The sequence below is a fragment of the Vombatus ursinus genome, unplaced genomic scaffold (genome assembly GCF_900497805.2).
Source record: "Vombatus ursinus unplaced genomic scaffold, bare-nosed wombat genome assembly UNPS02014941.1, whole genome shotgun sequence".
NCBI lineage: Eukaryota > Metazoa > Chordata > Mammalia > Diprotodontia > Vombatidae > Vombatus > Vombatus ursinus.
Genome location: NW_020954719.1, coordinates 10,197,995 through 10,224,904, shown reverse-complemented (window position 1 = coordinate 10,224,904; position 26,910 = coordinate 10,197,995). Strand labels below are relative to the sequence as shown.

Sequence of the window (26,910 nt, the reverse complement as noted above, 5' to 3'; positions counted from 1 at the left end):
TGATATAATGTAAAGAGCTCTGATAAGACTGGAGTTTTGATCTGACACTGGACCTCTCTGAGCCTCGATTTCTTTCTCTATAAATGAAGGGATTGGAATAGATAACAATAAAACATTAACAAAAGATGAGAACAGTATAATGATAATTCATCTGAATAGCATTTTGAAGAACTATCTTCATATCTCTGTGAGTTAAGTAATACAAGCATTTTACAGAGCAGGAAACTGAGGCTCTGAAAAGTTAAATGACTTGCCTGTGGTCATATAGCTAGGAAGCATTTGAGGTGGGAACTGAACCCAGAAAATCTCCAGGGGGGTGGAGGGAACACACTCGCTCACAAGGGAGCCCATTCCTTTGAAAGAAGGCTCCAATGGCTACAACCTTTCCCTTCTACCTGGCTGACATCTCCCTCTTCACAGTTCTATCATTTATTCCTGGTTCTCCCTTCTGAGAGCAAAAAGTACAGGTCTCATCCCTTTTCTATCAGACAGCCCATCAAACATTCAAAGATAGTCATTCTGTCCCCTGCTAAGTGTGGAAACTTCTTATTCAGGCTCTGTTAAGATCATCTGAGCTCACATTTGATAAATAAACTCACGTTAACACAAAACATGCTGTGCCCATGACTTAGTGCGTATTGGAGGCTGAACCAATCATACTAGACCTAGCTGCTGGAGTTCTTGGGAGAGAGTGGGGAGGCGGCAATTTGAATCTACAAATATTCAAAGTCTCGACCCCAGCCAAAGTTGGTCTAAACCAGGAACGGGGAACCTGCAGCCTCAAGGCCACATGTGGCCCTCTAGGTCCCCAAGTGCGGCCTTTTGACTGAGCAAAGGGTCACACTTGAGGACCTAGAGGGCCACATGTGGCCTCAAGGGGCCAGGTTCCCCACCAAACTTTCCACCCTCAATTCCCTTCTCTTATTTTGCTGCCTTGGGCTTTTACTTGGTTTCTACCTGGTTTTTCTTATCTTTCATCTTCCTACAACAAACCCCTGTAGCAAGACAGAAGAAGGCAGGAGGGGAGTGATTCTATAACATTGTATTTCTGTTCTTTGTAATCTAAACCATTCATGTCAGAAGAGATCCTTTCTGACAAGTTCTTGTCATTTGATAACAACTAGCCTTTCTATAGAGCTTCAAGGTTTACAAAGCACTTTATAGATATTATTTAATTTTATCCTCACAACAATCTGGGGGGAGGTCTATTATTATTCCCATTTTACAGTTGAAGGAACTGAAGTAAATAGAGGTTTAGTGACTTGCCCAGAGTCACACAGTTTCTAAGTGTCTGAGGCCAGATTTGAACTTGGCTCTTCCTAATTCCCAGTCAAACACTATCCACTGCACCCCCTAGAATGGAATGATTGGAGAGCTGATCTACCAGTTGCCACCCTAATTGAACTAATTGAGTCTCCTGGCTAATCATCAATGGGAAGTGCACCAATGAGAGCTAACAAACTATAGTCTGTCAATCAATCAATAAACATTTATTACTCTTCTACTACAGGCCAGGCGCTGTGCTCTAAGGGCTGTGAGGAACTCACAATCTAATGTCGAAGACCATATGTAAACTACTGTGTACAAACATGCTATTTACAGGATAAATGAGAAATAATCAACAGAGGGGAGGCACTTGGGAAAGGCTGAGTCAGGAAGACTCATCTTCACGTGTTCAAATCCTGCCTCCGACACTCACTAGCTATGTGGCCCTGGGCAAGTCACTTAACCCTGTTTGCCGCAGTTTCCTCACCTATCAAATGAGCTAGAGAAGAAAATGGCAAAGTCCTCCAGTTTCCAAATGGGGTCACCAAGAGTCAGACACCACTGAAACAAATGAACAACAACCAGAAGGTAGAGATTTAAGCTGGGACTTGAAGCAAGGCACTGCATGCAAGCCTATCGGGTACCCTCTAGAACCTGATTGGGCAGCCACCTTTTAACGACCCAACCTGCAAGCTTGAGTCCACTTGGCGAGAGTGCCCCAGTTGGAGTATACCGCAAAAATGAGGAAGTTGAAACTCAGAGGTTGCTGTGACTCCCACCAAGCTAGAAATGAACAGATCCAGGGCTACAACCCAGGTGTTCTGACTTGTGTCCTGTCCAGTGTTCCCTCTGACCCTGGAGGCCGCCTCTCTTGAGCTGACTGTCTATTTCAGGGGTGGTGGTGGCCTTGAGGCCACCCACAGGCAGGAAGTGTTAGTTCCCTGCCCCGAGATCCCAATTTTCTCTAAGTCCCATTTTAGGATCTTTTCCCTCCCAAGGTGAAGCCCAACTCTACCTGACAGTGTAGCTGAATAATAGCCACAGCAGCTCCTTCCTCCCCCAGATAACAAACTGAAAATATGCAACGATCTGGCTTCTCTAGGTTTTGATTTGGGGCTCTTAAATTGGACACTATTGATGATGTACAATTATCTAAACCACTCACCTTGGGTCAGTCATTCTGATGCTTACTGATCAGCCTCAGTGAAGATTGAGAGAGAAGGACTGTGTTGATTAAAATAACTTCTCCAAAATCACTGTATATAGTAATAATAATGAATCATAACAATCATGCTAACACTGGCCCTTTGAAAAAGCTTTCAACTTTTCACAGTGCTTTTGCTGGCCTTGTTCAATCTAGTCTGAATTTCACAATAACCCTCATAGGGCTTTTGTCACGGGAGAGTGCAACAGTCATTATCATCCCCTTTTATAGATGAGGACACTGAGGCACAGAGAGGCAAAGGGATTCGCATGAGACACAACTAATTCAATCTCCTGATTTCAGATCCTCTGCTTTTTCCATTACAGAGTACCTCTTGAAAGAGTATAACTGAAAGTCAGCTTAGGACCGTTGAAAACCAGAAAAGATCAATCATTCAATCAATAAGCATTTATTAAGCACTGATTATGTACCAGGCACTGTGCTAAGTACTGGGGATACAAAAAAAAAGAGTTAAAATGGTTCCTGACCTCAAGGAGTTTACATTCTAATGAAGATACAAAATTCTCCCTATAGTATGTCAATGTAATATATAATGGGACAGCTAGATGATACAGTGGATAGGCTTGGAGTCAGGAAGATGAGTCTTCCTGAGTTCAAATCTCGATTCAGACATTTACTAGTTGTATGACCCTGGGCAAGTCCCTTAACCCTGTTTGCCTCAGTTTCTTCATCTATAAAATGAGCTGGAGAAAGAAATGACAAATCACTCTAGTATCTTTGCCAGGAAAACCCCAAATGGAGTCATGGAGAGTTGGACACAACTGAAAAATGACTTAACAACAACAGCAATTTTATATATATATATATATATATATAATATTAATTATATTAATATTATATTGTTGATGAATTGTTAGTATTACATATTATTTAAATAATAAATATATAATAGATACATATCACAGATAAAATATATATATATACATAGAGTAGTTGGAAGATGTTAAGGAATGTTAAGGAGTCCCTTCAACCCCCTCCCATGCTACGACCCTTTAGGTGGAGATTTCTGGTACCTCTTCCTGCCCTTGTCCTACTGTTGTAAATATGGAACCTTCTGTATGGATGGTGAACTCTTTGGATGCATGTTCATTTCTTTTGTAACAAACCTAGTTTTCATGTAACTTTCATGAGGTTGTGATTGCCTGTTGACAATGGTTACCTAAGAGAGGAAGGATTTAAGCTCACTATGAGGGACTGTTTCAGGCTTTGTACTTCTATCTCCCCGCCCATCCCTGGCAAGCACAGTCCCTGGTATATTTGTTTTTGTTCAGTCATTCAGCTGTGCCTGACTCTTCGGGACCTCAAGGACCATGATGTCCATGTGGTTTTCTTGGCAAAGATACTGGAGTAGTTTGCCATTTCCTTCTCCAGTCCCTGGCTCATAGTAGGAGCTTGATAGATACATACTAATTGACTAATTGAATGAAGGTGCTAACCAGCAGCCCAGGAAAAACCTCCGACAGAGGATGGTGTTTGAGTTGAGTGAAAACATTGCAGGTATGTGAGGGTCAGCCAGTGCAGAAGCTCAGAGACAACAGATGGATGGGTGTGTGAGAAGAATCTCGAATGGGCCAATATGGCAGGACCATAAAGTGTGTGGGGGAGTTAAGAACTCTGGATTGATAGGAGCCCAGGAGGCTGTGAAGAGCTTTAAGTATCAAACAAAGGGAAGGGAGGGAGGAAACAAACATTAAGCACCTACTATGTGCCAGATACATAATTGATGTTCTGTAATTTGATCCTTAAATCTCTAGAAGGAAAATGCTAAGATTATCCCTGTTTTACAGTTGAGGAAACTGAGGCAGCTAGAGCTTAAGTGACAGCTAGTAACTGTTTGGGTCCACATTTAAACTCAAGACCCAGTACCCTACCCATTGAACCACCTTAGCCTCATCTAACAAAGGAGTTTACATTTAATCCTAAAGGTAATAGGGAGTCACTGGAGTTTCTTGAGTAGAAGAGTGACCTACCTGCACTTTAGGAGGATCATTCTGGTGCCTGTGGAGAATGAATTGGACTAGAGAGAGACTTGAAACAGGGAGATTAAATAGGACACTGTTTACGTTCCATGGCCTAAATTATTTGAAATTTTTTGTCTTCTTTTCTCATCAATAGGTTTTTTATTTTATTTTATGCTCTCTGGAACCTATCGTGACAGCGAGTGTTTGGTCCAGTTTGGCATTTCATGCTTGATGCACACGGCTTGACAAAAGAGGGCTAGAAAACCCTAGAACAGGCAGAGCTCTCCAAGGTGCTTGCAGCACCTACAGGTGCACATCCCATGGCCCTCACATGATCGGTTGTGCTTTTACATAAAGGGAAAACCTCAGAGAAAAGACAACAGTCTTCATAGCTCAAGGCCCAGATTAGGACACCAATCTAAATGGAAAAGTAAAGACTGTAACCGGTTACTTAAGGGCCTCAAAACCATACCTGAATGTCATTGTTTCTGAGCTGTTGTTTTAAAAGCAGAATTCATCATCCACACCCCATCCCCACTTTGACAAGGTTTAAGTGGGTTTGTTAAGATTTGTTGTTGTTGCTGAGTCTTTTCAGTCATTTGGGGTTTTCTTAGCAGAGATACAGGAGCGGTTTGCCATTTCCTTCTCCAGTTCATTTTACAGATGAGGAACTGAGGCAAACAGGGTTAAGTGACTTACCCAGGGTCATACAGCTATTAAGTGTCTGAGGTCAAATTTGAACTCAAGTCCTCCTGACTGCAGGGTTAGTGCTCTATCTGCTGTGCTGCCTAGACTTTATCTAGTTGATGCCAAAACAACCAGATGATTTAAGCCTCTATCTCCATACATGACTTTGTTGGCCAAACCAACAGGATTGATGCCATTAAGCTTTGGTCAGTTTGATGAGGAAACAAGACACTAGTTGTCTGACTGAAGTCAATAGGTAGAATCAGCCAAACAGCAGATGGCACTGTATTTTTTGGGTTTTTTTTCCAACTAAATTGACCAGTAGGTTCAGTGTGCCCAAGTACACTATGAGATTGGAAAAGACTCCAATTTAATTTGATAAGACAATTGTTTGCCAACTGACTGTTGTGCTAAATTTCATATACACATAGAATATCAAAGCTGGAGAGGAACTTAGAGACCAACTAGCACTTAGCACACAGCCTGGCACATAGAAAGTGCTTAATAAACACTTATTGGCTGACTGTTGACTGTTCTAACCCTGCCATATAATTTTATAACTGGATCCAGAGAAGGACAGTGATTTACCGAACACTATACAACAGGCGTTGGCAAATTATGGTCTATGGGTCAAATTCAGCTCGAAGACTATTTCTGTACAGCCCTAGAGATGAGAATGACTTTAAAATACAATTAAACTTTATTTGCAAATCTAAAAACAATTCTTAGCTTGGGCTGTCCAAAAACAGATGGCAGGCAGGTGTTGGCCCAGAGTTTGTCTACTATACAGCTATATAGTAAATTAGTGGTGAGTAAAGATTAAAATTCAGATCTCTTGATTTCCAGGGCTCTTTACAGTAGAAGGCAAGTCCATGAGTGCTCATAGAAAGCTTATCCAACTGAGTTAAATTTCTACCACATGATAAGAACATTGGGTAGAATTCAATAGTTTTTTTTTTCTGCTCCAACCATCTGCTTCAATGTGGACATCCAGATCAATTGTGTGTACAACCGTAAGCTGGCTCAATACTGGCCTCTTAAATATTTGAAAATGGATGGCTAGATATAGGCAGTGAAGTGTAATGGTTATAGAGCCAGCCCATGAATCAGGGAAAAGTAGATTTGAGTCTTGACTCTGACACACACTGGTTGTGTAACCCTGGATACATCACTTAATATTTGAAAGTCTCAGGCAAGTCTCTGAGAATATGACTTGCCAGTCTGCATTGGTAGTGGAAATATTCCTCACTGGGGAATTCCCCTATATTGATGAATTATAGTTCTGGACAGATTAAATGTAGATCTGTTAACAGGACTTTTACTGAGCCAGTCTCCAACTTGAGAATGCTCAGAGCCGGACAAAGTGGTCCCAGAGACAGGGGTGCCAGTTAATCAAATAGTTTAATTAATCAATTTCAGAGTGAGGAATGTTCTCAGAGCTGAAGTAAAAGCACAGGTTATATACTTAAGTCACAAATGGGGAAGAAAAGGAGAAGGTAGAAGGTGGATTACAAACAATTATTTAGTGATTTCCCACAAGAAACCCACAAATCCCACAATACAATAATTCTGGAGTCTTTAGGGATCATGACCACTCCCCCTAGGATACAGAACCAGAATTCTGTGACAGGAACAGGTTCTACAATCTTTGATTCACTTCACTTTAAGGTCCAGTGATTGTGAGCATTGTCAGAGCTTTGATTGATCAGTTTAAGCTGCATTGTGAGTCTGACTCCTGAGCCAGAGAGGCAGCTCTTGAGAAAACTAAATTATTAATATATTCATTACATATATCATATTGATTAATATGAAAATTATAATTCCCTTCTCAGATCTAATACAGGATTAAAAAAGACACAAAGATGGAGACAGAATTAGAGAAATGGAAATACAGTTAATATAGATATAGATATATAAACAGAGCACCAGATTTGGAATTTGAGGACTTCGATTGGAATCCTGACTCTGTGTGGCATTGAGCAAACTGTTTATCCTCTTGAGTCCTTAGTTCTGCCATCTGTAAAATTAAGAAAATGAAATTGATGGACTCTGAGGTCTAATCTATGATCAATGTCTCTTAAAGGCAGTTTAAAAATGTTTTGTTTTGTTTTGTTTTATCTAAGCCCCTGTAACTTCTATTTAGGGAGTTGAGGGGTCAGAAGGGGGAAGGATGGAGATGAAACTGATTCAAAGATGTTTACATCTCTCTCCCCACCAGAAGACGAGGAGGAGGAGGAGGAGGAGGAGAAGGAGAAGAAAAAGAAGAAGAAGAAGAAGACGAAGAAGAAGACATTTTAAGATTTGAAAAACTCTTTACACATATTATCTCATTTAATAAACAAAAAATAAAAATTTCTCCCTTCTTCCCTGCCACCTCTCCAGAAATAGTTTCTCTACCCACAGCTGACCTAAAGCCACAGGAGTAGGGAGGAAACAGTTTCACATGACAAGAGCACAAGGGAAATGTCTCTTCATTTTTGAAGAGGACCAATGACATCACAGGGTGATGTCTTGACTTGCATGTGAAGTGGATGTAAGTGAGGCAGAATTGTGCAAAGTCATCAGCCTCCTTCTCTCTCCCTGAGTCATTGAAGTCCAATTGCAGGACAAAAGTCAAGATGACTGGTGATGGCTCAGGATGCAGTGGATGACCTTGGCATCTTTGATGCCCAACCAACTCTAAGCACTCCACAGCACCTGCTTTAGCCACCTTCATGATTATAGACTGAAAGAGGAGCCCAGACCTTGGATGGGAGGTCTAGGATAGGGAGAGAAAGCAAAGGTAATGAGTTTCATAGAAATTGAGATGAGGAAGGAAGGATAGAATATTCTAGAAAACAGAATCAGTAATCCAATGGCCAGAAAAATTTCCAAACACACGTAAACAACAATGAGCAATGCCTTGATGGACAGATAGCTCTGTAACTATACTGTCTGTGTAAGGAGATGTGATTCCCAACTGCCTGAGAGAACATGGACGCTGGATGCTTCATATTTGTATTAGGAGAGAAGGGATTTCTTCAGATAACTGGAGGACACAATTTGGAGAAGGAGTTAGAGATAGGCATATATGAACTTTGTAATGGTAGGCTGAAGCTCTGGAGTTGCAGATATGTAGGGAAATCAAGCTCCCAATTTGTCACTTGACTTCCAAACACTTGGGAACCCTATAAGATGCTGAAAGCAAACTGCCCTCAGCTGAGATTGTCCCCTCTTTCCTTCCTTGAGCAGAGATATTTTATCTCACTCCCAGGCAAAGAACTCCTTCAGGATTATTCTTTGGTCTGGTCTAATCTGTATAATTTCCCCAATTCTGTTTAAAGTTTTGCTTAGACAAATGGGTTTATGAAAGTCTTTTGCATAACAAGCATTTGATGTGAGAGGGAGTTGTTATTACCTTTTTCTCGAGATCTATCAGAGAAAGTGCCTTTCATTCTGAACCAATTATACTCCTAGACTTACAGATAACTACGGGGTGAGGGATAGATATAATACCAGTCAAAGCCCTTCTTGGAAATAGGCAAGAGAAGGAGCAGGTACCTAACCACAGCACCCTGACCCTCACCCCCACTCTCTGAAAAGGTGGGAATCAAATTCTCTTTTGGAGAGAAGTGGGCAAGATCTCACATCAGCTATCTGTCCATACTGCATGCAGGCTAAGCTATCTTTATATTCAGATAGCAACCACTCATATATCTTGCCCATTTGGGTAAACAAATTGCATTTCAGGCTTGACCAAGCTCATACGCTCCACCTTTATCTCACTGAAAACAGAGGCATTAGCCAGTGAATTGGCCAAACTTGTTGGGCCTGCCTGCCTGCCAGCCCAGAGCTGACTGATCAAAGTAAGATGGCAGAGCCCAGCAAATACAGTTGCTCTGCAGACCGCTGCTGCCAGCACAGCTGGTGGCTTTAGAAGGGCTTGAATGTAAATCTTAGTACTTAGGCTTATAGGACTCAATAGAATCTCTAAGCACTTGAGTTTCAGTCTCCAGCTCAAGTCTGTCCCCCTGGGCTACAGGTAGGAGAAAGAAAGGAGTCAGACTGGTTCTAACCTAAAACCCTGACCATACCCCTGGATGTTCAGGGATTTCGAGAGGGTGGCAGGGATGAAATGGATCTATAAATTCAATGACATGGAAACTCTCTCCACCCATGCAGGGCAGTACTTTCTCTTCAATGTCTATAGTCTTAGAAAGTTGCCCTAGAATCCTGACATGTTAAATGACTCACCCAGGGTCACAGAGCTAGTGTGACCAAACAGTGAGTGTCAGAAGTGTGACTTGAAGGCAGATCCTCCTAACTTCAAGGCTGACTCTTTCCCAACTATGGAGGTAGGGAGTGAAAAAGTTGAGAGAAGGAAATCATATAGTATTAGGAGTGGACTTCAGAAATCATCTAATCCAATCCCTCCTCATTTTTCATATGGGTAAACTGAGGCCAAGGGAGGTGAAGTGACTGGTTTCAAGTATGCTTTCCCTGACTGATCTCAGGAAGAAGGTAATAACAATTCCCTCCCACAGTAAATTCTTGTTACACAGAATGCTATGGGGAATAGCAGTAAACACATGCATATGAGCAAAACTGTAAACAGAACTGGGGAAGACACACAGTTAGTACAGTGCCTCTCTGTAGAACAGTGGAAGCTGGACAAATAGAACATTGGTTCTGTCCAGTTCTCAATAAAAATTGGAGGGCTAGGGTTCATTCTTCCAGATCTCAGTTGTTTGGGAGAATAATTCCACAGAGAAGCCAAGGGGGTTTGCACAAAAAGACCAGACAGACATACCAACAGGTGTGCCATTTTGTCCTAAGGAAGTAGTCACCTAGCTGGATGGGAAATGGAGAAATAGCAAATTTCTGCTTCTCCAAGAGTAGCTGCAGGGTGGTGCTAACAATCCTGAACCAAGAGGTGTGAGGTGGGCGTGGATATGACTGACATCCAACAGAACACAGACTGGATGGGGGCTGCCAAGACCTAAAGGGCAGAAGTGATGCTTGTCACTTGCAGGGATGAGACATTCAAGGCTGTTCAGAAAAACGCTTTGTGCCATCAGCAGATGGGACACCTTAACTCCGTGAAGACCAAAGCTTATTCCCCATTGCCCATCTGATTGTATCTACTTCATTACTCTTCTGATATTAGTAGCAGACTATGGGGAAGAAAGCAAAGAAGTCCTGGTGTGGTGTCCCTACAGCCTGCAACGAAAAGTCTAGTCTTTTAAGTGTTTTATCTGTATGTCTGTGTTATTCAGTACTGTAGCATTAACCAAAAACCATGTTTATTTGCTGGGATTGGTGCCGACGTTCTTGAACACAAAGTTTTAGAGTAAGAGTGAAGACCCATCCCTTAAATGTATGGTAGGTCCAACCTTACCCTCACCTCCTTGAGCATTGGTGGTGGGAGCCAGAGCCAAAAGAAAGAGCATTTACTGAAATTAATAATCTTCCAGATTTTATAAGAATGCCTACATAATGTGTGTTGTAAATATATACACATATCTCTGCATATAATTGGGTCTTTTCCCTTTCAACTCAGTAGGAGAAATGTTTGTTAGTGTAGGGTATGTAGAAAGGTGCCCAATGGGCAGTCTACCTGGGAAATTTGTTGGCACTTGATGCTGAGGTGGTAACAACTCTGAGCCTAGCTCCTAGCCCTCATTTCTGGTACCCACATCACATTTTCAAGATTTCCCACACTAATCAAAGCCCAATAAGGGACACACACTCATGAGAGTGGACCTCCATTTTGCACTTGTCAATGACCAAGGTGCAACTAGGGTTCATTGATTATTACAGTCTCAGATCAGGAGTCATTACATTACACAGGCACAGAGGAGAAGAGGTAAGCAGAAGGAGAAAGGGAAAGAAAGAGGAAAGAGGAGAATAGGGAATAGCAAGGCTGTGTGACCTTAGACCAGACATTTCACCTTGATGAGCCTCAGTTTCTTCACCTGTAAAATGATCTATAGGGGGCTCATCTCTGAGGTCCTGACAGTTCTAAAGTATCATGAATCTATGAAAAGGGAAAGAAAAGATGAAAGAAGAGGTTATGAAGAAAGGAAAGGGGTAAAAAGAGAGAATGAAGGAAGAAGGGAGGGAGGGAAAAGAGAGAAGGAATAAAAAAGCAGAGGAAGGTAGGGGAAGGGAAAGGAAATCAGGGAAAAGACAATGAAGAAAAGGAAAAGGAGAGAGGGAAGAAAGATAAAGGCCTTTAGGTGTACTCTCTCATACTCCAAAGTGAGTGTAATTAAAGTGCTTAAGGAAGCAATGATCATGAGTGTGCCTTGAGACATCCAGAGCCCAAGCCATTCCCTCTCCTGGTCCCCCTAGTGGCAAGAGCACACATGTGCTGCACCAGAGAGCAGAAGGATTGGATAGAACATTCACCCCAGGATAAGCAAAACTGACAGCCAGGCAGGTCTACAAGGGCTCCGATAGTCCCAGATGGATCCCCTTGCACCCTGACGTGGGCATTTCATAGCTCCCAGTCACTGACATTATGAAAACTGTAAACACCTGATATCCCTGAGGAATAGACGCTATTTTATCCTCAAAAGATTTCATGATTTTTCAATGTCACTGCTGCCTGATTGCCATATTTGTATGTGTATGTTAATGAGCTTAATAGTTATCCTGAGACAGATTTAAAAAGGAAATTGGGGGAGGGAAGCTGTTCTGTTATAAGGGAGGATACAATAGTGGTAGTGGTAATGATTGGACAGGGGACAGGTAGAATCCTACTGTGAAATGACTTTGATTTAAAAACCAAAGGCAACAAAAAAACAACAAAAGCAGTAATACAAATTTTAAATGAAAGAAAGACTGGTTTGAGTGTCCCTGTGCACCACTACTTTCAAGGAACCAGTTGAAGTCAGGAAGCCCAGAGTTTTGTCTCAATGGGCATCTACCATTTGAGACCATGCTATATGAGTATGAGCTTTAGAAATCAATAATGACAATGATGATGATAATAAATCAATAAACATTTTAAAGCCCCTACTAAGGAAGATTATGCTAATACAATAATCATAATAATAACAACATTTATGTGGTGTTTCATACATTATCTCATTTGATCCTTACAACAACCCTGGGAGGGATGTCCTATCATTATCCCCATTTTACAGATGAGGAAACTGAGGCTGAAAGGGGTTAAGTGACTTGCCCAGGGTCACACAGCTAGTAAGTATCTAAGGCTGCATTTGAACTCAGGTCTTCTTGATTCTAGGCCCAGCACTCTCTCTATTTCACCACCTAAACCAAAATTCCAAAAACACATCTATTCATGATACAAGCTGGATCTACTTATGGGAAACTCAAACATTTTTGGCAAGTGGACCCTCTAGGTAGAGTTGAGTACCTGGAGGCCCAAGCAACCCCCATTCTCCCCTTGGATGCAATAAGGAGAGCACACCAGAATAAAGGGTGAGCTTTGTTCTGCTTTTCCTGGATCACCAAGAGAGTGAGAGTAGCTTGTTTTAACTAAGTGTAAGAATCTAATTACTAATTCCACAGCAGACACAGGAATTAGCCCTGTTGTGTGTGCACCCCATGCAAGGGACTAGCACACTGGAGATATCACCACTGGGTGTTAAGTTCTTCCTGGCCTAGTTCTCATCTCACCCACACTGGATGGAGATCAACCTCCAGCCTTCATTTTCATGCCCAGACAATGATAATCATAGCTGCTATGTAGGCTTGGGGTTTTTTAAGTGTCTGATTTACATTATCTCATTTGGTTCTCACAACAAGGTAGGTATTGCTCTCCCCATTTTACAGATGAGGAAGCTGAGACTTAGAAAGGTCATATACACAGCAGATGTCTGAGACAAGATATGAACCCACCTAGATCTCTAGGCACCTATTCCAGTGACTTCCTGCCTTAACTCTATCTCCTGAGATTTCGTGATTGGTCAGGGTTACTTTAATAAGGAGTACAGCTAGCCCTACTAGCTTCTTGGATCCTAACTGCCCCAATTTTATAGGATCATAGATTCAAAGCTAGAAAGGACCTTAGAAGCCATGGGGTCTAACCCCCTCCTTTTACAAATGAGGAAACTGAAGCACAGAAAAATTAAATGACCTATACAAGGTCATACATCTATTAAGCATCTGAGACAGGATTTGAACTCAAGTCTTCCTGATTCCAATTTTAAACATTCTATTGACTACATCGACCTCCTATTCCAACCTCCTTAATTGTGAGTCATAGTAATAAAAAAGAACTCACATTTATATAGCCTTTTAAGGTTTATAAAATCTTTTCCTCACAATAACCCTGTCTGGTAAGACATAACAGGTATTATGTTCCTCATTTTGTAGATGGTGAAACAGAACTGAGGGAAGCAACTTTCCAAGTAAGTGCTGGAGTAAAAATTCTGGTCGACATCTCTCCCCTACTCCAGAGCAAGGAGCTCTGTGACCCTGGGACCTCATAGGAAGGAGCCTCAGAGACCTGCTAGGTCAGTCTCCTCACTCTACAGATAAGAAAACCGAGACCCACAGAGGGAAAGGGATTATTCTGAGGTCACACAGCAAACAGAGCTGGGTTTCCAACCTAGGTATTCTTGACACCAGGCAAGAACAGAAGGAGGGGGAGGGTCTGAAACTGGAGCATGGAAACTAAAGAGGGAATTCTTCCTCATAATCCCTCAAGCTCCCTCTTAACAAAGCTGAGGGCCTTGGCATAACTGCTCTGGGCTGATGAACAGGGTTACAACCTAGTGCATTTGGGTCGTCATTACTAGCAACTTGGTCCATTGGAGTAGGTTCCTCATGTATCTTTGTGTTCTCACTCTCCCCAATCTATCTGACCAATAGTCTTCCTTACACATAGATAGATGCTAAATCAATAGATGGAGATAGAGGATAGATAGATAGATAGACAGATAGATAGATAGATAGATAGATGAATGGATGGATAGATGGATAGGTAGATGATAGATGGATACATAGATAAAGAGATAGATGATAGATATATGGATAGATGGATATGTAGATAGATGATAAATGGATACAGAGATAGATAGATGATGGATGGATGGATAGATAGGTAGATGATAGATGAATACAGAGATAGATAAATAGATAGATGATCATAGATGGATATGTAAATAAATTATAAGTGGATACAGAGATAGATAAATAGATGATAAATGGATACAGAGACAGACAGATGGATGGATGGATAGGTAGATGAATGATAAACGGATAGAAAGATAGATGGATGGATGGATGGATAGGTAGATAGATGATAAATGGATACAGAGACAGATAGATAGAAAGATGATAGTCAACAAGCATTTATTAAATACCTAATAAATGCTAGGAGGCACTATGCTAAATGCTAGAAGAAGAAAAAAACACAGTCCCTACTCTCAACAATCTCACAGTCTAACATGGGAGACCACATGCAAATCTCTGTATACAAACAATACAGGATATGTGTGGAATAAAGTGGAGATAATCTCAGAAGGAAGGCTCAGATGGATCTTGTCATGCAGTCATTTTCATTCGTGTCCGACTCTTCATGACCCCATTTGGGGTTTTCTTGGGAAAGATACTAAAGTGGTTTGCCATTTCTTTCTCCAGCTCATTTTACAGATCAGGAAACTGAGGCACACAGGGTTAAGTGACTTGCCCAGGGTCACACAGCTAGTGTCGGAGGCTGGATTTGAACTCACAAAGAGGAGTCTTTCTGACTCCAGGCCTGGCACTCTATCTATCTACTGTACCACCTAGCTGCTCTAGATAGACAGGTAGACGTATTTATTAAACACTTATTATGTATATAAAGCACTAAAGACACAAATGTAAACAAGCAAGACAGTCCCTGCCCTCAAGAAGTTTATGTTCCAATGGGGAAGCTAAAACATAAAGCAGAGGAGGAAAAGTGGGGTGAAGGTTGTACACCATGGCACATTGGGGAGATGACCAGAAAGTAACACAGAGGCCTGCTTCCCTGGAAGATAAGTCAAAAACTCACCTATCAGAGCTGGGGATCGGGAGAGACCCAGTCTAAGTTTGCATTAGGGGGCCAGGGGAGGGGGGGACATGAGGAAGATGGCTGTAACACAGACAGCATGGTGAGAATGTCCAAGATCTGTTCACAACACCACTCTGCTCCAGTATCTTCGGTGGCTCCCAAATGGTGCCTGAATTAAGTTCAAAGAGGTTTCCCCGGTATTTAAAACCCTCTGGCTATTTAAAGCAACTGGCATCTCTCTCATTTTTTAGCTTTTTCTTATGTTACTCTTACTATACTCTTGCAAAGCTGCACTACTCACTCCTCACTCTCCCCTCTCCATCCCTTTTGTTCACAATTTCTACTCAGCCTTTAAAGCCTAACTCAAATGCCTTCTCTTCTATGGAGCCTCTTTGCTTGTCTCCCTTCTTCAGTGAAGACTTCTCCTCTCAGACCTTAAATAACACTATGTTTTCCAAATAGCTGAGGTACTTATGCTATAATCTTATATAGGTACAGGTTATATGTTATGTGTATTCCTTAAAACCCACCTCTAACACTTAGTGTGTGACCCTGGGCAAGTTACTTTAATTCTATGTGCCTCAGACACCCAAGTTCTAATCTTTTCTCTGACACTTACCAGCTGTGTGACCCTGGGTGAGTCACTTCATCTCAGTTTGCCCCCCTTACCTCACTGGTAAAATGGGAATCATAACAGCACCCACCTCCAAAGATTGTTGAGAAGATCAAATAAGTAAGCACTTTGAAAATGCTAGCTAGTGAATCATGAGCACTAGGCTTGTGGCAATGGGGATGGAGTGGAGAGGGGGATACTACTTACTACCTCCCGTCTATCATGTCATCGACAACGTGGTCTAGTGGATAAGACACCGGACTTGGTGTGAGGAAGACCCGAGTTCGAATATTGCCTTAGATTTATTTCTACGTGACCCTAGGTAAAACATTGAACCTCTTTGCGTCCCAGTTACCTCATCTGTAACATGAGGGGGTCAGGTTCAATAGCTTCTAAATCCCTTCTAGCTTGAAATCAACGATTCTATGACAAACTGTAATCTATGCTGATGGAATGAGTTCCTATACTAACTATATCACATAGCCTTCAAGCACATGTATGCACATTTTGAATGAACACATATATGCATATATTTATACATATACACACACATATTTATACATATATACACACACATTTTACAGATAAGGAAACTGAGGCAAACAGGTTTAAGTGATTTGCCCAGGGTCACACAGCTAGTAAGTGTCTGAGGACAAATTTGAATTCAGGTCTCCCTGACTCAAGGCCTGGCCTTCTTCGAACTGTGGTGTCTCCTAGCTGCCACTGCTGCAACACACACACACACACATATAGATATAGATATAGATATAGATATATAGATATAGATATAAATAAAGATATAGATATATTTATATAGAGATATATACACATATATACCCACCTCTATGTGTGTTTGTCCCATTTATCTGTTTGTCTTCTCTGGGAATGTCTTATCTACACTCTTATTTCATCTAGTGCCAAGCACAATATTATGCATGTACTATGTGCTTAATATTTGTGGTTTGAACCTAATAAAGGTGTGTTGAATTGAGTTTGAATTCAGAAAGGTCCCTGGCAGGTTTCTGTAAGGTGTGTATGTGTGTTGAAAATAGGGAATGACATCACTGTTCTCTCCCTGATCTTTCTGGGGCCCCAAGGGCAGTAGAGGAGGGAGGGAGAGAAGCAACCAGGTGGCGAATGCCGCTGCCTTTCAATCCTGTGGCTGTAGGGGCAGGGGCTGACGTCAAGTCCAAATAAAGTGTTGGGATCCACAAGCCAGCGTCCCTTCACTTTGTCAGTAGACACTCATATTTTTTAAAAGCTTATAAAATCACTAAACATTTCCCTTTTCGGGGAAGTCAAAACCTCACCCAGTTTCCTGGCTTCCGAGGACACAAGCTTCCACACGTACACACTCATCCTTTCCTCCACTTCACTCCGTTGCACACACATGTTTCTGTCCACATGGCCACGCTCACTTAAGGGAACATATACCCATGTATCCCTACATCTCTCATATATGTGTTGAAACATGCCTACACATGTCACTGTGCTAGGAATACAAAAGTGGATAGAAACACTCAGGTAGTTACACAAACATACTAATATCTAACACACACAGAGAGCACTCTCAAAAGTACACATATATGTTTATACACCATTCCCAAGGTCACCAACATGAATATCTGGTTACAAAAAGCGTAGTTACAACAAACACATGCCATTTCTCCCAAAACACGTATAGAGGTATACACATAACCATTCATGCCAGGGACTCTGGCATATTGAATGAAGGCAGCTAAATGGCCCAGTGGATAGAGGGCTGGGCCTGGAGTCAGGAAGACCCGAGTTCAAATTTGACCTCAGATACTTGCTAACTCTGTGATGCCTGGACAAGTCACTTAACCCCTGCTTGCCTCAGTTTCCTCATTTGTAAAAAAGGGATAATAATAGCGCCTACCTCCCGGGGTTGTTGTTAGAAAGAATGGAAATAATAATTGTAACATGTTTTGCAAGTCTTAGAGTTCAATATAAATGCTTTTGTTGTTGTTGTTGTTGATTTTCACTTGTGTCAGACTCTTTGTGACCCCATTCGGGGTTTTCTTGGCAAAGACACTGGAATGATTTGACATTCTTTTCTGCAGCTCATTTTACAGATGAGAAAACTGAGGCAAACAAGTTTAAGTGACTTGCCCGGGGTCACCGAGCTAGTAAGAGTCTAAGGCTGGATTTGAACTCAGAAAGAGGATTCTTCCTGACTCCAGGCCTGGCACTCTATCCACTGTACCACCTAGTTGTCCCATCTGATTTTCATGACCCCATTTGGGATTTTCTTGGCAAAGAAACTGGAGCAGTTCACCACTTCCTCCTCCAGCTCAATTTACAGATGGGGAAACTAAGGCAAACAGGGTGAAATGACTTGCCCAGGGTCACACAGCTAATAAGTATCTGAGGCCAGATTTGAGCTCTGGTCTTTGAGGCTCCAAGCCCAGTACTCTAACCACTGTGCCAGCTAGCTGTTATTATTATTAATAATAACTGAGATGTCCCTTGTATGTGTAGATAAACATGCCCACACATGGCAATCTCTTTGTCCCCCTACATCTCCTAAGTTGAGAATTGAGGGAGGTGGGGCACACATGCGGAATCTGTTGCAGAGGCCTGAGAGCAAATAGGAGCCTCCCAGAATTCTGTACGGATAGAACTACATGGAGGCAGGGAGATGGACAGCATGATCTCTGTGGGTCCCTTGGACTCCATGCTTGCCTTGTTGGTCAAAATAAAGAGAGATAAATCTCAACATGTTTTAGAACAGGCAGGGATACTTCACCTTTCTTGTATCCCAGACCCCTCTGACAGTCTGGTGAAGCCCCTAGGTTCTTTCTCTGGATGTCTTTAAATGTCTAAAATAAAATACATCAGATTAGAAAAGGAAACCAAAGATGAATGAAAACAATGACACAATTTTTCCCCATCCAAGTTCATATAACTCTTTAAAATATACCCATAAACCCTTTCATCCCCATGGACCCCAAGTGAAGACACCAAGGTCATCCACTATGTCCTGGGCCATCGCCAGTCGTCCTGACTTCAATGACTCTGGAGGAGAGAGTGAGGCTGATGACTTTGTGCAACTCTGCCTCACTTAAATCCAACTCATACAAGTCAAGACATCACCCTCGTGATGTCATCAGTCCTCTTCGAAAACCAAGCACAAACAACAACAGATTAAGAACCCCTGTTGGGGCAGCTAGGTGGTGCTGTGGTTAGAGCACTGGCCCTGGAATTAAGAGGCTTTGAGTTCAAATGCAGTCTCAGACCAGACATTTGACACTTACTAGCTGTGTGACCCTGGGCAAGTCACTTAACCCCAATTGCCTCACCAAAAAAAAAAAAAAAAAAAAAGAAAATTAAATTTAAAAAAAGAACCAATGTTGTTATGGAAAGAGCACTGGATTTAGAGTCAGGAGACCTGGGTTCAAATCCTAACTCTGCTTTGACAAACCACTTTCCCTCTCTGGGCTTCAGTTTTCTCATTATAAAGCCAGGTAGGTGGTGCAGTGGATGGAGCTCTGGGCCTGGAGTCAGAAAGACCTGAGTTCAAATATAACCTCAGATACTTACTAGTTAAGTGACCCTGGGCAAGTCACATAACTTATTTGCCTCTATTTCCTCATCTGTTAAATAGGGATAATAATAGCATGTAGGTGGGAGTAGGTAGGAGTGTAGACTCCATGGTGGTTGTGAGAGTCAAATGAGATCATGTTTGTAAAGCACTTTGTAAACCTTAAATACTTACCATTCTTATTATTGTCAGTATAGAGAGGGAGTTGAAATAATAATCTCTAAAGTCCTTTACAACTCTGCATCCTGGTTACATATGTATACTCACATGCACATACACACACAATACATTTTCTATATTTCTTCAATTCCTGCTCATACACCGATACACAACAGGTACATGTATGCTGAGACATACTTCATCCACTCCTGTCCCCACACCATGAACATACACACATGCACACATGCACACATGCACATGCCCATACAACTCAGAGAAACCTCTCATGCCCACAGGGAGGAAGCAGCAGGGTAGGAAACTCAGAGCTGGTCTGATTATCAGTTCTGTTTCTGGGGAAGCTCCAGGCCTAGGGGTGGAAAAGTAAGGGGCAGTCGCCTGTGTAGACAGAAGTAGGCTTGGTCCAGAGCCTGAGGCAAAGTCAGCCTGGGGCAGCAGGTGGCACCATGGGGCTTCCAAGCAAGGGCCACCAAGAGAGCAGAGGACAAGGGAGAGGAGTCGTTCAGGCCTTCGACCTGGGCGTACCAGGTTGCTTTAGCCTTATACAAGCCACTAGTGTTTGCTACATGACAGGACTTGGGGTTCCAGAAGGAGAAACTGAGGTGGGTGAAATAAGGAGGCAGGAGAAGATTGAGAAATGATAGAGTAGGAGAGAGAGGAGGACGCAGAAGAAGAGAAAGAAGATCGGGATGGAGAGAGGAGGAGGTTGAAAAGAAAAGGATTACTGGAATAGGAAGGAAGGGGAGAGTAAGGGGGAAAAGAAAAGGAGAAACTGGAGGGGAGAAAATGAAGAGAAGAGGGGAGAAATTGAGTGAGGAAACAAGGAGAGAAGAGGGAGATGAAAAGAAAGAGAGAGGAGATAAAGAAGAAGGGGAGGTTGAGGGAAAGGAAGATACTGAAAAGAGAGAAAAGGGAGATGGGATGTGGGAGAACTGAGGAGACTAAAGGGAGGGTAGAGAGGGAAGAGATTAACAAGAAGAATGAAATGGGCTGAAATGAAAAGGGAGAAAGGGAAAGACAGAATGGAAAGAAAGAAGGAAGAGAAGAGAAAGGGAAAGAGCAGAGGGAGAGATGGAGAGAAGGAAGAAGAAAAGGAAAATGTAGGAAAAAGTAGGAAAGAACATAAAGAAACCCAGATCTCGTGAGGGATGGGGGAGACAAAAGGAAACACAGAAAAAGATCTCTCTGATTCTCTGCTCTGTGTCCATGTCCCTTCTGCCAGGGCTCCCTAAGATGCAGAACGCGGCTACAACTCCAAATATGGAGGCTTATTGGACTGGGACCAATGCCCTTATCAAAGTTGAAATCTATAGAGCAATTGTATGTAAATTTATGTAAATAAGCATGCAAATAGATACTCGCCGGAATCCGCCCAGAGTGAAGGGAGCCTTCCTCCCCCAGTGGTAGCCCCTGACTTAGCCCAGGCTTGGTAAACAGTCCCGGTCCCCACACGCTGCTGTTAAGCTCTTCACAACGTGGAAACGCCCTGCCTGACACCCACATGGGAAGAACAGTTCCCAGCAAGAGAGCCAGGTGGTAGCAAGGCGAGGGGATCCTAGGAAGGGCAGAAGGGAGTCCAGACCATGAGCCCAGCAGAAGCCCGCTGGTCCAGTCATGCCATGGACAAGGGCCCCCAGTTTCTCCGGGGGGAAGAAAAGGTGGACAGAGCCATCAGCTGGACCTGCCCCAAAAGAAGTGGCCACCCTGACCTAGGCTGGGTCTGCTCAACCCCGAGACAATGAGACAACGAGGTCAAGGAAGTAAAGGCAGGGAGGTGCTTCGATTTCCTCCTGCCCCATTTGGAACCCGCTTCCTTTAATTTGTAGATCAGTGAGTCAAAGATTGTGTCCTCGTTCTCTGAGTAAAAGTCATAGACTAAGAATTTGAGAGCTGAGGCAGTGAGGAAAGCCGAGCTCACTCCCCACTGCTTCAAGCCGAGCCACCTTTTTACTTTTCCTAAACACAGTCCTCTCAAGCTTCAGTTGCCCTTATTCTAGTATGTTCCGATTAGGTCCCTCTTTGGGCCTCAGTTTCCTCATATGTAAAATGAGGGAGTTGAACTGAGAACTAACATCCATGGTTCTTTCATGACCAAGTCATAGGACCAAAGAATGTTAGACCTGGAAAGGACAATCGACATCCAACTCTCTCACTTAACAGATGAGTAAACTGAGGCCCAGAAAGGGAAAGTGATACTCTTTCTTCCACACAGTAAATTTGTAGCCTTTTTCTAGATGAAAATACTGTGATCAGCTAGCTGCTTCTGTCTTCTCTCCTCCAGTTTCTTAACCTTTCCATCATCCTTCAGCCCTGTCTGCTCTCCCAATAGCTCTTTCCTAGGAGGAGACCCACAGTGAATGACAACTCTTTGACCATTTGCCTCTTGACCTTAATCCAATATTCTTACAGTGGTTTCAACAATGTTGAAACTGTCTCTCCTCCTCCTCAAACACTTATTTACTCTCATCTTACCCCTCATCAGTCCAGATTCTTTTACACAAAACTCTCCTGTTTCATAAATGTTTGGCCTTTGTAAACCATTGCTCTCCACCTAAACTAGAAGACTCCTCTGCTCACACCAGCCCTGCCCCTCTCAGCCCTCCCACTCAGAACCCCGTTCCCCTCCTCCAGCAGGAAGCCTTCCCTGACTTCCCCCCATTCCCCCCATCCCCTCCTCCACAGTTCTGCTCTCCAGAGCCCTGTCCAGCTGCTCCTATTTCTGACCTCATCTCTGAATCCGCCTGTCAATCTGTGTCCTGGGACATGTGTCTCATCTCCTTTCTACTAGGCCTGGAAGCTTCTGGGAGCAGGACTCATATTTTCTCCTCCCTCTGAGTCTCTTCCCCTAGTGCACAGGACAGGGTAGGGCCTAGCTAGCCACTCAAACTTCTCCCACCCACCCAGCTTCCTCGGACCAGCCCCTGCTGCCATTTAGGGAATGGAGCCATAGTGGGAGCCGCTGGCTGGCATGCAGAGACAGGTAGCTGGCAGCGATGGTTGCACAGCCCCAGAGGAAACATTCACAGGGAGGGCTGGCTTGATAGTCCAATGATAAGGAACCACTGTGTTGACACGCAATTCCCAAAGCAACTTTAATCCCCCTTAACCACCAGGCAGGGCTGGGAGGCGCAGGAGTTCCTGGATTGGTTCAGGGTCTAAACCTTCCTTGTGGGGTCCTCTGCTGATCCCCAAGGCCAAAGTGCAGGGCAGAAAATCTAGATTTGGAGTCAGGAGACCTGGGTTTGAATTCGCAATGGCTGACTAGATGACCTCTCAGGTCCAATTCATCTCTAAATCATAAGATCTTTTGAAGGACAGTTAACAACTAGGATAGCTCTGTACGTTGTTATTATTGTTCAGTCATTCCAGTCACACCCAATTCTTTGTGACCCCCTTTGGGGTTTTCTTGGCAGAGATACTAGAGTGGTTTGCCATTTCCTTCTGCAGCTCATTTTCCAGTTGAGGGAACTGAGGCAGACAGGATGAAGTGAAGTGACTTGCCCAGGGTCACCCAGCTAGTAAATGTCTGAGGCCAGATTTGAACTCACGAAGATGAATCTTCCCAATTCCAGGCTTGGCACTCTACCTGCTGTGTCACCTAGTCAGTATAGGGATGAAACAAAGTATTAAATTGTACACCACAAATTTTCATGGAATAGGCCTGGTGCTGGTACAAAGAGGGGTTGATAGCTGGGGATGAAGAATAACTAAAGAGTTAGTAAAGAGCTCAGTGAGGACTAGTATTTGGGGCAGGGAGCAGAGGGGTGTAGGCATTAGGAAACAGTATGGAACAGAGAGAGAACAACTGAGGCCAAAGATGGGGATTGGGGGTGGGGGGAATGGCAAGGCATCAGAGGCAGGAGGCTGGCTCCCTAGACAAGGGAGCTGAAATGTTCTCCGATGAAGAATGTGCTGTTCGGGGCAACTAGGTGGTGCAGTGGATAGCGCACTGGCCCTGAAGTCAGGAGGACCTGAATTCAAATCCGGCCTCAGACCAAACACTTGACACTTACTAGCTGTGTGACCCTGGGCAAGTCACTTAACCCCAATTGCCTAAAAATAAAAAATAAAAAATAAAAAAAAGAATGTGCTGTTGTGGAAAGAATCCTGCATTTGAAGTCATAGAAACTGGGTTCAAACCCTACCCCTAATACAAATTAGCTAGATGACCACAAACAAGTCATGACCTCTCTGAGTCTCCATTTTCTCAGCCATGAAGTAGGAATGCTAATACTTTGTAGTCCCTGCCTTCACAGGGCTGTTGTAAGGTAGAGTGTGATAATATGTGCATGGTGATAAGTAAAGCATTAGAAAAAGTTAAGTGCTATATAAACCTCAGCTATTGAAATTATCACCTTCCTTATGGATTGTTGTGGAGAGTCCAGTGATTTTTATTTTTTGACCAGACCGGTGATTCTGTCAGTATACAAAACTCGCAGTGAGGAAATTTCTCAACCAATCCAGAGGAGTCCCTTCTTATGCAACTTTGAGTCTTAGAAAGTGGCTTGGGGCATGGACAAATTAAGTGACTTACCCGGAGTCACACAATCAAACAAGTGTCAGAGGCAGGCTTTGAACCCAGGTCTTCCAGACTCCAAGGACGACTCTCCGGCCATTATTGCCACTCTGTCTGTCACAGATTATTGGGGTGGGGTTAGTCAAATGATGGCTTTGTTATTATCTCCTTCCCAGGCTCCTGTCCCTCCCAGGATCACCTCCCGATGGGTCCTCTTCCTGCTACAATTGTTATCAGGCAGTAAAGATATATAGACCCTACAATGTGGCCAGAACTAGGCTAGGCAATGAGAGGGAGCCAAAGACTTATCAACTTTGAAGAGCTTGCAACTGAGTTGAGGAGCTGAAAGTTTATTGTACACCTGCTAAGAATGGCCTCTATGCCCTTTTCCCCCACCCACCTCCATGTATAATTTTATTTAGTTTTCAGCAGTCTTCTAGACTCTCGAGGGATATAGTATCACCCAGTTCCCAAGTCCAATGTGGGAACGTTGCTTCAGAACTTGGCTCAGAGCATGCCACTGTTTCCATGAGCCTGAGGAACTTTGCCCCAGATCACTCTGGTTCAGTTGGGTTTGCTACCATTTGGGTTGTTTCTTTGCTTTGTATACACAGGCATATCTCTTGCCTAAATAGAATTCAGTTTCCTTCTTGGCATACACTCTTTCACTTTTCAGAAGAGCTGTGTTTTCTCTCTGGTTTCATAGACCACACTTGGAACCAGCAAAGATAGCCTTAGACCATAGCCTGGACTCTAAAATGGTGGAAAGCCCTTGCTCTCTTTCTTTGCCTACCAAATTCACACCCATCCTTTGCATTTTCAGGCCTTCCCTGGTCTCTCCTGAAACACCTTTCTCCCTCAGACCTCACTCAATATTTTCTTTGCTCCTAATGCATTTATCAAGTTACATTGTATATTATAGTCACTTATGTATGTCAGCCAATTGGGGTAATGGATAGAGCTCTGGGTCTGGAGTCAGGATGACCCATGTTCAAATTTAGCCCCAGATACCTACTAGCTATATGACCTTGGGAAAGTCAGTTACACTCTGCCTCCGTTTCCTCAGTTATAAAATGAGGATAATAATAGCATCTACTTCTAAGGGTTATTGTGAGGATCGAATGATATAATATTTGTAAAAAACTCTTAGCCTGGCAGTAGTAGGTGCTTAATAAATGCTTGTTTCCTTTCTTCCTTTCTTTCTCTCTGTTGTTGTTCAGTCATTTCAGCCCTGTCTGACTCTTCATGACCCCATTCGGGGTTTTCTTGGCAAAGATGCCGGAGTGGTTTGCCATTTCCTTCTACAGCTTGTTTTTACAGATGAGGAACTGAGGCAAACAGGGTTAAGTGACTTGTCCAAGATTACACAGCTAGTAAGTATCGGAGGACAGATTTGAACTCGATTCTTCCTGACTCCAGGCCTGGCTCTCAATCAACTGCACCACCCAGCTGCCGCTTTTCTTTCCCCCTACCAGACTGTAAGAAACATGACAGCAGTGATTGCATCTTCTTTAAACTCTATATCTACACCAGCCCCTCGAAGAATGCTTTATATACAGTAGGCGCTTAATATTTATGTAATTGAATTATTTAATTATATACATGAAACAGGCAGGTAGGTGGCACAGTGGACAGAGCGCCAGGCCTGGAGTCAGGAAGAATTCAAATCTGGCCTCAGACGCTTACTATCTATGTGACCTTAGGCAGGTCACCTCACTCTGTTTGCCTCAGTTCCCCATCTGTAAAATGAGCTGGAGAAGGAAATGGCAAACCAGTGCCTTTGCCAAGAAAACCCCAAATGGAGTCACAGAGAGTCGGATACAGTTGAAACAACTGAACTCAACACTGCATGAAGTAGTTAACAATCAGGAAAGGTCCCTATAGGAGCATAATAAAGTGCTAAGTTATGCGTCACAAATCCCCAGAGAATAAGCCTAGTGATGGCTGGGTATTTTCGGTAACTAGAGAATGAGCAAAGAGCTCAGTGAGGGCTGGTATGTGGACTGGCCTCTTTGGAGGAGGCAAGGCTTGCACTGAGCTGAGTGTGGTTTACACTAGCAGAGAAGGAGGGGAAGGAGGAATAGTAGGAACCGAGGTGTGGAGTGTGGAGCCAGGGAGCGGCTTCATAATAACAGCTCACATTCATACGAGACTTTAAGCGTCACAAAGAAGTTTCCTCATGACAGTGCTATGAGGTTGGAGCGCTAGTGTGATTATCCCCATTTTACAGCTGAAAAGACAGACTCAGGGACTTAGCCAGGGTCACATAGCCAGTAAGTGTCAGAGCCAGGACCCTAACTCAGGAAAGCCAATAAGTCTTCCATTTCACGATCTGGGAGAAAGATCCTAGGCACAAAGTGGGGCTTTGGGGACTTCTATTCATTAATAGAATGAATTCATTAATTCATTTCCCCTCCTGGCCACAGCTAAAGTCCCTTCCAGCTCTGGATTTCTGTGACTGTGACCAATGCATGTGGACGCTTCTGTAAAATGAGAGTTCGGGAGACACATACAGGTCCTGACTCTGGGGGATTCTGTCCCAGCAGGACACACTACCCTTTGTACGTAAGTCGAGGTAGCACCCAAAAGGCAACAGACTGGTTCAAATCCAGACACTGAAGCACCAACATCTCTGTCAGGTTGAAGGGAATGTGGTTGGGATTGGGAGGAGTACAAAGTCAAGGTGCTGGTTTGTACGATACCTGGCACACAGCATGCAGTTAACACCTATTGGTGGTACTGAATTAAATGGAATGGAGTTAAACATTGAGAGGAGGGGGCAGCTAGGTGGCACAGTGGATAGAGCACCTGAGTTCAAATTCAGCCTCAGACGCATAACACTTACTAGCTGTGTGACCCTGGGCAAGTCGATTAACCCCATTGCCTAGCCAAAAACAAAAAAAAAGCAAAGC

General features: G+C 43.2%; 1 pseudogene; it reads right to left on the bottom strand.

Moving 5' to 3' along the window:
* Positions 1 to 24,434: 24,434 nt before the first annotated feature.
* Positions 24,435 to 24,806, bottom strand: LOC114029716 (annotated as a pseudogene).
* Positions 24,807 to 26,910: the final 2,104 nt, after the last annotated feature.